Genomic DNA, 12275 nt, shown 5'->3' with positions numbered 1-12275 from the left:
CTCAGGAATTGTGCCGACAAATGAATTATTTGTTATATCTAATCTTTGTAGCCTTCTGCCCTTGTAGAGATTTGGAGGGATAGAACTATTGAGTCTGTTGGAAGTAAGATATTGTTCCAGTAGCTTTCCACTTACTCCCATTTACTGAGGCACGAGACCTATGAAATTGTTTCCCGGAAACCACAAAACCTCCAAATTTGGCTATTCCCCAATGGAAGATGGAATCATGCCATGTATTCTATTATAGGACAGCTCCAACTCTCTCAACTATCTTAGATCCGAGAGTTCCACGAGTTTCACTAGAGAGATTGTTATTATATAGATATAGGGCTTTTAAGGCCACAAGCTGGCCCAATTGAGGAGGAATAGGCCCGGTAAGGTGACAATAGGATAGATGGAGTTCTATAAGGTTACTCAAATTTCCTATCTCAGGAGGAATCCCACCATTGAGTGAATTTTCCAACAAATAAAGTGTTTTCAAATTCCTCAATTTTCCAATCTCTCTGAGTATTTTTCCATCCAAACCTTTTGCAAAGATTGAAAGATATTCCACACTTTTTAGGTTCCCATACTCACCAGGAATGCTTCCAGTGAAGGAATTAGCTCCAAGATCAAGATGGTTGAGCTTTAGGAGATAGGCCAAATCCGGTGGCAATGCCCCTGATGAAGAGTTGTCAAAGACGTCGAGGACCTCCAGGTTCCTCAATTTTTATATGTTTGAGGGAAGACTCCGAGTGAGGAAGTTATAGGAGACGCTAAACACCTTTGGATTCTTCAATTTTGATGTGTTTGAGGGAAGACTTCTAGTGAGGAGGATGTTATAGGATACATTTAAAACCTTTAGATTCCCCAAGTTTGATAGATTGGAGGGGAGAATTCCACTGAGGGCGTTATAAGAGAGGTCGAGCAATCAGAGCGATGTCAAATTTGTGACATGAGCAGGGAATGGGCCTAAAATACCCATTTATTTTAATTATAAGAATTAAATTAAATTAATTCTTTATAGTCAAAAGAAAAACTTAATTACCCCGATTAGGGTCCGAGCCAACTGTTGGGCATTTGAATAGGGGATTAATGGTTTGTACCTCCAAGTACAGTACCACTACCCCCCACACGCTCTAGGTGATGAGTGTGGTGGCCCCTTGCATGATGGCATGCAATGAATATGGGAAAGGTGACAATGGGAGTTATGAGAGTGTTTGCCTTAACAACATTGAAGGAGGGAAGTGTGGTGTTGTTCGGATCGTTCACAGATGGAGAGACTAGTGCATCAGATGGGTTCTGTGATTCCATCCACAACAAAAAGCATATCGACTGGGTATGGAATTTAACAGGTATGTACTCAGTTATCTCTCCACTCTCGTAATGTTGACTTGTTCTTTTGTTCTAGGGAGAGGGGAGGAATTATGGGTGAGAATTGAAAAATTGTTTGCACTAGAGGAACTCAGGGCATAGGTTGGTGGCATATGCTTGGTCTTGTGTCTGTTTCTCGCACCCATTTGGTATTCTATCCATTTATATTTGCTTTGAAGTCCTTCTTTTCTGCCTGTGGATTCTGGTGATACTGGACAAAGGGCCTATTTGTGCAGTTGTTATGAAACTAGCTCACAAAAATATAGAAAAGATATATCAACGACTTAAAAATCAGCCTCTTCGAGGGGGCAACCTCCTTTAAGTTACACAAATGAACAATTCTTGGATGATACAAATGAAAAGACATCCTTTCTATATATAGGAGTCTAAGGGGTCATAATATAATCAAAGCCGACCTAACAATAATATTGTAAGGGCACAACAATAACAATAGTGGGCTTCTATGGGGCACAATAATAATAATATGGGGACTACATGGGAAAAAAAATATAAAAAGGGGGTTGCACTAATAACAATAAGGGGTTACACTAGTAGTATAGGGATCTAACATGCCCCTCTCCTTCAAAAAGTGTTATCATCAATGCTTGAGTAGTTTTGGAGGCTTCTATATAAAATTTATGTCCTCCCATGTGGAATCTTCAGTGGGTAAGTTCTTACACTTGATGAGATACTTTGAAATTGATCGATTCCGTAGTTGTTAGGTTCTTGTTTCTGTGACTGCTTCAGGTTCCAATATGATTTTTCCTTCCTCATCAAGTTCCGAAAATATTCGTTGAACTGGGAGATTGTCACTTATAACCTTCTTTAAGCATGAAACATGGAAAAATGGGGGCACTCGAGAAGATGCAGGAAGCTCCAATTTGTATTCCATAGTACCAATCTTTTGCATCACCTTGTAAGCACCATAGAAATTTGGTGATAATTTCTTATCCTTCTTAGCTTGTTTGAGGGACATTTGTTTGTATGGATGTAGCTGTAAAAATACCTAATCACCTACATCAAAACTTCTTTCACTCTGATGTTTATCTGCCTGTTGTTTTATTCGATTCTACACCAAGGTGGGGTTATCCTTTAAAAGCTGGAGAACTTGTTGTTGTTGTTCGATCTGATCTTTCACTACTCGAACCTTTTTCTTCTTGATATGTCCTTCTATCTTGAGATTTTTAGGAGTGGTAATTCCTGCCAATGAATTACAAGATATGGTCGAATTCATTTCTTGATGCTCTATGTGACCTTTCACCTCTGGAACCTTTTTCTTCTTGATATGTCCTTCTATCTTGAGAGTTTGAGGAGTGGTAATTCTTGTCAATGCTTTACAAGATATGGTCGGATTCATTTATTATTTCTCTGGGGTTGGTTCCTGGTGTATATCCTCTTCTTTTGACATTTCTTAATCCTTTTCCTCCTCCTCTTCACAATCTATGTAAAATAATTTCTTCTCCGCACACTTATGACCTTTAGTGTATTTTCTATCACAACTGTAACAAAGCCCTTTTTCTCTTTTTTCTTCCAATTGTTGTGGTGCAAACCTTGTAGCTTTTGGAAGGCTAGGAGAAAAAACACTTCCGTATTTATAGTTGTGAGTGGTAGGATTCCTTGTTTCCGTAAGTCTGCTTTCAATTTTTCTTTCCAACCTGAATGCCTTCTCCATTGAATCGGGTTCCCAAAGACGAACCTCATGTTGAATGTTATCCTTTAAAGTCCCTATGAAGACATCAATCATTTGCTTATCTGGAATATAATTTACCCTTATATTCAATTTTTGGAAGTCCTCAATGTGCTTTGGCATTGAACCATTTTGTTTTAGATTTATCAATTGTCTAAAGAAGGTGTTGCTCTTTGTATCCTCATAATGTGCTATCATTTCCTCCATGAAAATTGACCAAGTGACAAGTGGTTTACATGAACAAATCCCTCTATACCATACAAATTGATTTGGTTCTAAATATAAAGATGCAATATGTACCTTTTGTAACAGTTGTACATCATGTAGATCGAAATATTGCTCCATCTGTAGTATCCAATTTACTGAATCCTTGCAATAAAAATTCCTCAAATTGATTTTTCTTGATTTTAGGATCTCGATCTTGAATCCATTATATCTCTGAAATTTTAGATCTTCAAGGTTTAAAATTGCGACCTGCAGTAGCCCTCCACGTCCTCTTTCCAATGCCATCAGTTTGATCGAAATTGGATTCTCCAAGGAAGCGCTATGCCCAATCTCACAAGATGACCTAATTATACACTTTTTCAGTAGAGCATACTTGTACAAAGTACCAAGTGTCATTGATTCAACCTTTGAACCTGAAAACGCTGCAAAAAAAACTACAGTCCATCCTCTTTTTGTAACTTCTTAAGAAATTACAATCTGATACTCAGAGAGAAAGTTATGGTGATTTTCCCAAGGTCACCTATTTTGGATATAATTCGGGAGCCTGTTTGGAGTAGCGAAACCCTAGAATCTAAAGCTCTGATACCAAATGTTATGAAACCAGATCATAAAAATATAGGATATATATCAATGGCTTAAAAATTAGCCTCTTCGAGGGGGCAACCTCCTTTACATTACACAAATGAACAATTCTTGGATGATACATATGACGATACCTCCTTTCTTTATATAGGAATCTAAGGGGTCATAATATAATGAGAGCTGACCTAACAATACTACTGTAAGGACACAACAATAACAATAGTGGGCTTCTATGGGGAAAAATAATAACAATATGGGGACTACATGGGCAAAACAATATAAAAATGGGGTTGCACTAATAACAATAAGGGGTTACACTTGTAGTATAGGGACCTAACAACAGTTCCTAGGAGTCATGTTTCTAAAGCTAGAGAGTTAGGCCCCGGGGCTAGAGTCTGCAAGTCCACCTGCAATCTTGGTGACAATCCTTGCTTTAGGTGCATGTGTAGCCATAGGGAGATAGGTAGAAACCTTGGCATGAGGGAGAAGGTCGAGAATTATGGGTAAGAAGTCTGGCAAGGGAGCGACACTGGCTAACACAGGAAGATTGGTGATGGCGATGTCATGGGGCTTAGAGATGGGTGGATGACTTGGTTGGGTCCTTATTTTGCATCCTGGGAAGAGGGGGAAGGGTATGCTTGCCTCGGTGAGCTAAGTGATGGAAAGTGGCAGTACTTACCAACCTGGAACCAGGGAGTGGAAGCAAACCTGAATGAGTCTAAGAGGAAGCATATGAGTCAAAGGGTAACCAATGGGGCTCGTAGTGGGTCAGACCCATCCGGGAAATTAACCCATGACTACGAAGGGCTAGACATTGCAATCGATAGGGGAGGGGATGAAGAAGGTAGGTTGGCGTGTTGTAATTTTACCACCTGTGTGCAAGGCTAATGTTATATTATGTTAAATTGTTAATGGTTAACGGTTTGCTATAATGAATAGGGTTGGGTCAGCGAAATCATGGCTCGTCTTGCAAAAACCCGTGGTTGTGGAAGGAGGGCCTAAGAGACCAGGAGGGACACGAATCCGGGCACGTCTGAGGTTCGTAGAGGTAGGAAATCTGTGGAAAGGCTAATAAGTGAGGCAATGAAGGCCTACCACGAAGGCACTAATGAGGGAATTTGCAAAATGTTAGAGGAGTGGGAAGAAGAAGTGAAATAAGAAAGTGAGACGGACACGAAAATGGATGATTGGAGAACCCTTATCCCGGATCCCGTAAACACAAGGGGTAGAATCACTCAATTCAAGAAGACCCTCTACCTATACTAGTTGATGAAAAGCCTGTTGAGTAAGGCTATGGAGCAGATTTTAGTGGGAATGGTTGTCACTGTCCAAGGCATGCTGAATTAAAAACAGGAATTCCGAAAGGTGCAATTTCAACTGCACAAATAGGATGTTCAACTTGATAGAATTGAGAGGCCCCTGCCTTGTATCTTGGACCAAACCAAGCTGTCGAAGACGAATGCCAAAGACCCAGCGCCTTTGGAATCAGCTTCTATTGAAAAAAATGACTAGAAAATCTTTTTTATTGATTTTGTTTATATATGCAGATAGCTTTTACATTTCCTTATTCAAATATATATGTATGTATATCTCTAGAGTATGAACATGAATCTGAGACTTATATAGCTTGGATATAAAGATTGAAAATATTTTGTTACTAGATGGCGTACAATTGGGATAGGTGGTCAACAGACATGGTTTCCCACTCGGCAAGTTGAGGCCACCTAGCGAATCTATGTAGTGTAAATTTGCTTTATGAATTAATGAAAAGGAGGATCTACCAAGCTTAACAAAAAAAAAAAAACCTTAATTGAAATAACTCAAAACATTAATCTTAAAATTTCAAACAATAAAAATAATAAATATATAAATAAAAAGAATAATAATAAACAAAATAAATAGAGGCAAAAAGAGAAAAAAAATTAATAATAGAGTTAACAATTAATTCTAAACACTTAAGAATACAATGCACGGATCCAACACCTGCTAATAAACCAACTATCATCTCTATTCAGATTGTTAGGCCTCCTTTCAATTTCGATGGCCTCTCTGAACTTACGGTGATGAAAATGATCAACCCTTGTAATGACCTTGGCTTCTTCAATGCAGATGTGATGTTTGTCTTTTCCGCGTGTTCTACCAAAGTTTGAGGAGCGGGACCTTCTATGTTTGATGTCGGTTGCGTGTTCATGAATTCTTTGATTTATTGAGCAACCAGTTTCACCAATGTATGGAGTCCCACAGGAACATGGAATCACATAAACACCTTTCCCAAATTTAGATTCCATAGGGTCCTTTGCCGATCTAAGTGAGCTACGAATTAAATAAATAAAAATATAAATTATAATAATTCTTCAATCAAAACTAGTCATTATATTATAATGCCTAGTAAAAAAAATTCTTCATCTATTTAATTTGATGCCAAGATCTGGTTCTTTATCTTGTCCTGAAGATTAACCACACTAATTGGTTCAAAACATGTCACCTAAAAGTAAGTGTCTTATGTGATTTTTACTGAAACGTCTCTTAATAAAATAACAAATCATAAAAACTGGCTATGAGAAACAACATGTTTTTATCAATTTCTCATTAAAATGATTTTAAAATAAAGACATTTTCACTGAATAATAATAATAATAATTTAAAATAAGTTTATATAGATATAGATATAGATATAGATATATAATTTTAACTAGTAAAATGTACTATGGAGCAAGTATTTTGATGTTTATTATGAATTGATGTCTATTAATATTACTAACCATTTAATTTATATAACTATGGCCAGTATTAAAAAAAAATATTAAATAATTTTAAATATACATGTGAATGGAGGAGAAATATTTTATTGAGAATTTAAATCTAGTGAAAATTTAACATCTAACTATTTAAAATATTATCTTTCAATTCATATATTTCAAAGTCAATTCAATAAGAAAAGTTTAGTTTTTTGAACTTATGATAATAAGTAAATATTTTATGACCAATGAGGTGGTTGGTAAGCTAGGGTTTGTGCCTCAACATCGCTCTCTGAACCTGAGATCATGTTGGGTGTGGAGCCTAATTATCTTCTTGATTTAGAGGTTTTTTTTTCAATCATGGTTCGATCTAGTCCTAAACAAGGGGGGGCTTGTCCCCCCACTAGTCCTAATGGGGGGGGGGTGGCGGAAACCCTTAGGTGAGTGTTTCAGGGAAGTGCCCCTAAAGAAAAATTTAGATAAAACAATTGCCTTGTAAAATATTTTAATTTCATAGTCAATCTGGGTCGTTCATTAGGCAGAAGATGATAGAAGTTATGTTAATTTAGGGGATTTTTACCTGGAAGGAAACCCTCAGTTTATATGAGGTAATTATATTGTGGCTATGCATAATTATTCTATGTGTGAGAAAATGAGAGGATATTGTGGGAGAGTGAAGGGGAAGTTTGATGCAAACCCAAACCCATATCTGAGGTCAAGTTCACTCTAACCCACGATCCTAGTACTCTGCTATGTCTAAAAGTTGTTTCCTTCACCCTATAGGAAGACAAATCCCTTTCTCGTACAAGTGGTGGCACTCTAAGGGTATACGACCCTCCTTTAAAACCACTGGTTCAAGCTCTAAGCCTTATATAGTCCGGAAGGTGCAAGCTCAATTCGTTTACAGTCTCGACCCTTAATTTTCCTCCTATCAATGCTAAATTCCTCTTATCGTCCCATGCCTTTCATAAATTTGAATAACCGCTGAAGGGAAGTTCATCCCTCAGAATACTATTGGTGCCTCTCAAATCTCAAGTTTGCAGCCTTTAGCAACCTTAGAACATCAATTTCCTCATAATCTTGGGACCTCGGGACTTTTATATCTCAAACAGTCTTCGAAATGCATTTCGTTAAAAGTTCCGAGACTTATGAGATTTTGCCTTTTTATTTAACACTACAAATTGCCTCCAACATGCTTTTTCGGTCCTGCCTCGACAAATGTGCTACCACGTACGATCTTGGAAGAACTTCCTTTGAAGGCTTTACTTTTGAAATGGGTTCTAAATCTCGACTCATCTCCTTCTTGACTTTTAAGATCTAATTCTTTCGAGATAGCCTCTTTTCGACTAATGGATCCAGGTGATGAAGTTATTCCTATCTCTGACACTTAATGATCTTAGCTTCCAATCTGGGGTCTTATTAAAAAGAAGTTAGGAGATCCTTGACTTCTGAGATCCCCAACTTCCGAGATCCCGACCAAGCGCTCTCTAATTTTGTCTCCCTACTTTGTTTATTAATGTATCCTGACAATGTCAATTGGCAGATCCTAGAGCCCAACACTAATTGTAAATGAATTAAGTGATTCCTGTCTTTTGAGCTTTCGAGGTCAGCTCACTGGTATTCTCCAAGATTATCCTTTTTTCCAAACTAGCTAAATCCTTCCATGTGGCTTCCATATTTGTCTATGGACGAGAATTCTTCCAGTTCTATTTTCGTCCTCTAGCTCTATTTTGCAATGAAGTCCCTTTTGAAAATATTTTCTCCTTTGCACTATAATGTCCCTCTGTACTTGACCAAATGACCCTCTTACTCCTTTGCAACTCTTTAACAAGGAATTTCCTCTTCATCTCTATATCTTGCAATTCTCTTAAGTTGACCCGTGTATCCTATTTCTTTCTTCATGCTTCTGTCATGCCACTCTGATGGGCTTAATTATTCAATACTTCTCTATACATATCCACTACACCACTTTGGCTAGTCTTAATCCTTCTTGGATTCTCTCCACGCTTCCCTACATCTCTTTGATTAGGTTCATCCTTCAAGTCTTCTCTATGAAAACATTGTTATATGCCTTTCGCATATAAGTAAGGCTATCCTCCTGAACTTTTGAAATAGTTCAATGCGATTCTATGTGAACCGAAGGCTTCTATCCCTCCTTATATTTAAGTAAAAGCTTCATAAGCCCTCTCTCTCTAAGGCTTTAACACTGCTATATTAGTTCTCATACCCACATACGTCCACTCATAAAAATGAAACCACATACGATTAAGGAACAAAGCCCTCCACATAGAATCCACTTGATGTTTAATTCACACACACACACACACATATATATACATACATACATGGATGTTTAAAAGATCCTCTTGACCTGATTTACAATAAGCCCATTCTTGGCCTTTAAAAGCATCTTGCTCGTCTCCTGTCAAGCTTCTCTACTCTATTCTCTCTACTCTTATTACATAAAATATTTTATACAAAAAGGGATTGAAACCACTTTTGGTTTCATATCCAAGAATTCCTCCTAGATCCACAAAAGCCTCACCCAGACCCTCTAATTTAGGGTTGTTGTATCTCTCCATATTCTAACTAACTCAATATTCTCTCAAGCTCACACATTATTCTCTAATTCTCTCTTAATGAGAAGATTTCATTACAATATTCCTCACATTCATAGAACTCTCATAAAAACATAGGTTTATACATTAAAATAAATAATGAAATCAATCTTAGGGAACCAACTCCCTTGGTAAAAGAAAATCCATAGGTCTATTCAAAATACATTTTGTCTTGGAGGTAAGATGATCCTGCATCATACTCCCAAGGTTCAAAATATTTATGGTCTCCTAATCATGTGCTTTCATAAGCTGATGTAATCCTCCTAGATCCCAAAATTTGACTTGCAATAGACCAACTATTTTTTTATGCTACTTTTGTCTCTTTTTTCCTTCCTCGGTTCCATACTTTATGTTACAGTTGCCCACTGATTTTCTTAATGCAAAGTGCTTCGGTTTGTTGCACCTTTGATGGCCTATCTTCCTCTATCTACTACATCTTTTCTGCTTCCTAGAGATTGTCCTCGTTAGCATCCATAATTCACCAATATCTATGTCGAGCTTGTCCTATGGCTGGTACATGTTCTTCCAATCCCTGTTGTATTCTTGTTGAACGTTGTTTCTATAATTTATTGATTGTTGACCCCCACAAGGAATTCGTACAACCTTTATCATTTCCAAATTCTTTTTTTGTTGTTTAGAAGTCCTATAAGTCCTTTGTTGCATGCTTTTGGGCCGAAACTTCAATTTGTTCGCTTATTCCAACAAGTCCATATCCTGTATTTTGTTAAAATTACAAAATTTCCACAAACAACTTATCCCTTTGTGCAAGGTTTCCTCTATAGTTTTTCTCCATTCTTCTGCAATGTCTTTCTTTTTTACCAATCCCATGCTTCTTTTGTAATCTTGCATAGCCTCCTCAAAAATTCCTTTTACTTCTCTGTACCAGCATATCATTTCTTGTATGTCCTCATCCTCTTGACAAATTTCATTGATTGTATTTGTGTATCCTTTCAATGATATTTCCTTCTCAGAATTGACAGATTCATAAGCATTTTATCCTTGCACTGCTCATCTCCTACAAACACAAACATATATTATGTTTTAAAACTATGAAATTTTATGGTCTCTATAGATGCCTCCAATGTCTCTTCCTTATACATTGTTGGAAACAACCATTCATCAAGTTCCTCTCCACTACAACAATTTTTTCCTCCAAAGATTCACCATCCTCATCACTTTTGTTACAAAAAGTAAATGTCTCTATCTTAGACGTCTCATCTAAGAACAAAAATTTCTCCACCTCAAGTTCTGCCTTCATTATTTCATTCATCCATTGTATTCAATCTCCATCTTGTTTTCCTTTACAAGATAATTCTGCCTTCCCTTCTGTCTCTGCAACAATGCTTCATGGTTGTTCTTTCTTCTTGTAATAAACAAAACCAATGTTATGAACATCATATGAAAAACTTCCCGCATTCACACACCAATCATCAATGAAAAATAAAAGACTTGTTGGCCTCAAAAGATCTCTCTTCATCATCTCTATCACTTTCATCATCTCCAAGGATTGTTCCCTGTTCAAGTTCATAATAAACTTCCATCTAGTACTTATCTATTCTGAATTCTTCCTTCATCCTAGCACACATCCTTGCTTTTGATTTCCTTTGTAGTTAAGGCCATCTTACCTTCTTATTCTTCATCATCTAGACATATCCCCCTATCTCGCAATATGTCTCAAATGATTGAATTCTTCCTTTAACTAAATCATCTCCCTTTCAAACTCTTTATCAGTCATCCTCCTTATGCTAGTTTCTTTGGCATTTTGCTTTAATTGATTGTCATTTCTTTTCTCTGAACCCTGTACATGACTATTAATATCCATTCCTTATTCTTCTTCTATGAACACTTATTTTCCACTTCTTCTGGGTTGCAACAAGCTTTCTTCCTCTCGTAACAAGTCTGCGACTTGCTATAGACTTACTGAGTTCTCCTTCTTGGCCTCTTTTTCTATCTCTTTCTCTGGGCAATTCTACCCACACTCACTGTGGAATTACCATCTTCAACAACTTCTACCCAACCTCTGCTTGTTGGAAGTTTTTCTTCTCCTGATTCTCTACTATAGAACCTCTTCTCCTTTCCTTTAAAGCACATCTACTTAGCTTCAAAGTTGTAAGCCTACTACACCTTGAACTTCTCACCTCTCCTCCTTTAGAGAATTGTTTCTGTACTTCTTATCAAAGTAGTCATCCTCCCTGTCTTTACAAAACTTCATTCTCAATTATTAATTCAAATTAAAAAACAATAAAATTACCTCAACCAGATCCAACTCTGCGGAGATCAAGTTTGTCATTTTCTTAAAATCTACGAAGATCACATTCGTCATTTTCTTAAAATCTGTGGAAATGCTCCCATTGAAATGATTTCTCGATAGGTTTAGAGATTAGAGGATGAGAATGTTGGTGATTTCCAATGGGATGGGACCGTTGAATTTGTTACCACTAAAATCAATTTTTGTCAAACAAATAATGTAACCAATTTCCCTAGGAATGATACGAGAAAGCATGTTTTTTCTGAAATCGATAATTTCAATGTTGCTCTAACTGCCAATATCTAAGGGAACTTTAATAGAAAACTAGTTTCTCGATAGGTTTAGAGAGTAGATATTCCTCATCCTGGTGATTTCCACTGGGGTGGGATCATTGAATTTGTTTTGGCTAAGATCAATGTGTGTCAACGAAATATAGTTACCAATTTCCCTGGAAATTGTGCTAGAAGTTGTTTTTGCTAAAATCAATAATTTTAATTTTTCCCAGATATCCAATATCTAAGGGAACATTACCAACCAGCCTATTTGTGCTGAGATCAATGCGTGTCAAAGCACTAAATTTGTTGATCTCCTTAGGAATCATACCAGAAATGTTGTTCCTGTTTAAATCGATATCACAACAGAGGCCACTGCTAAGCTCTTCTTTGAGCGAGTGTGGGTACACTTTGGGATCCCACAGTCCATTATCTTAGATCAGGACAGCAGATTCTTGAGTTCATTTTGGTTAAGCTTCTATTCGATGCTAGATACAAAACTCACTAAGCCTATGACTTTCCATCCCTAAACAGATGGCCAAACAGAGGTTG

This window comes from Pinus tabuliformis, chromosome 4_2, assembly GCF_031772625.1.
Source record: "Pinus tabuliformis cultivar Carrire ecotype Pingquan chromosome 4_2, CPIR1, whole genome shotgun sequence".
In the NCBI taxonomy this organism is placed as follows: Eukaryota; Viridiplantae; Streptophyta; class Pinopsida; order Pinales; family Pinaceae; genus Pinus; species Pinus tabuliformis.
The sequence above is the reverse complement of the archived record's forward strand: the minus strand, read 5'-3'. Positions refer to the sequence as shown.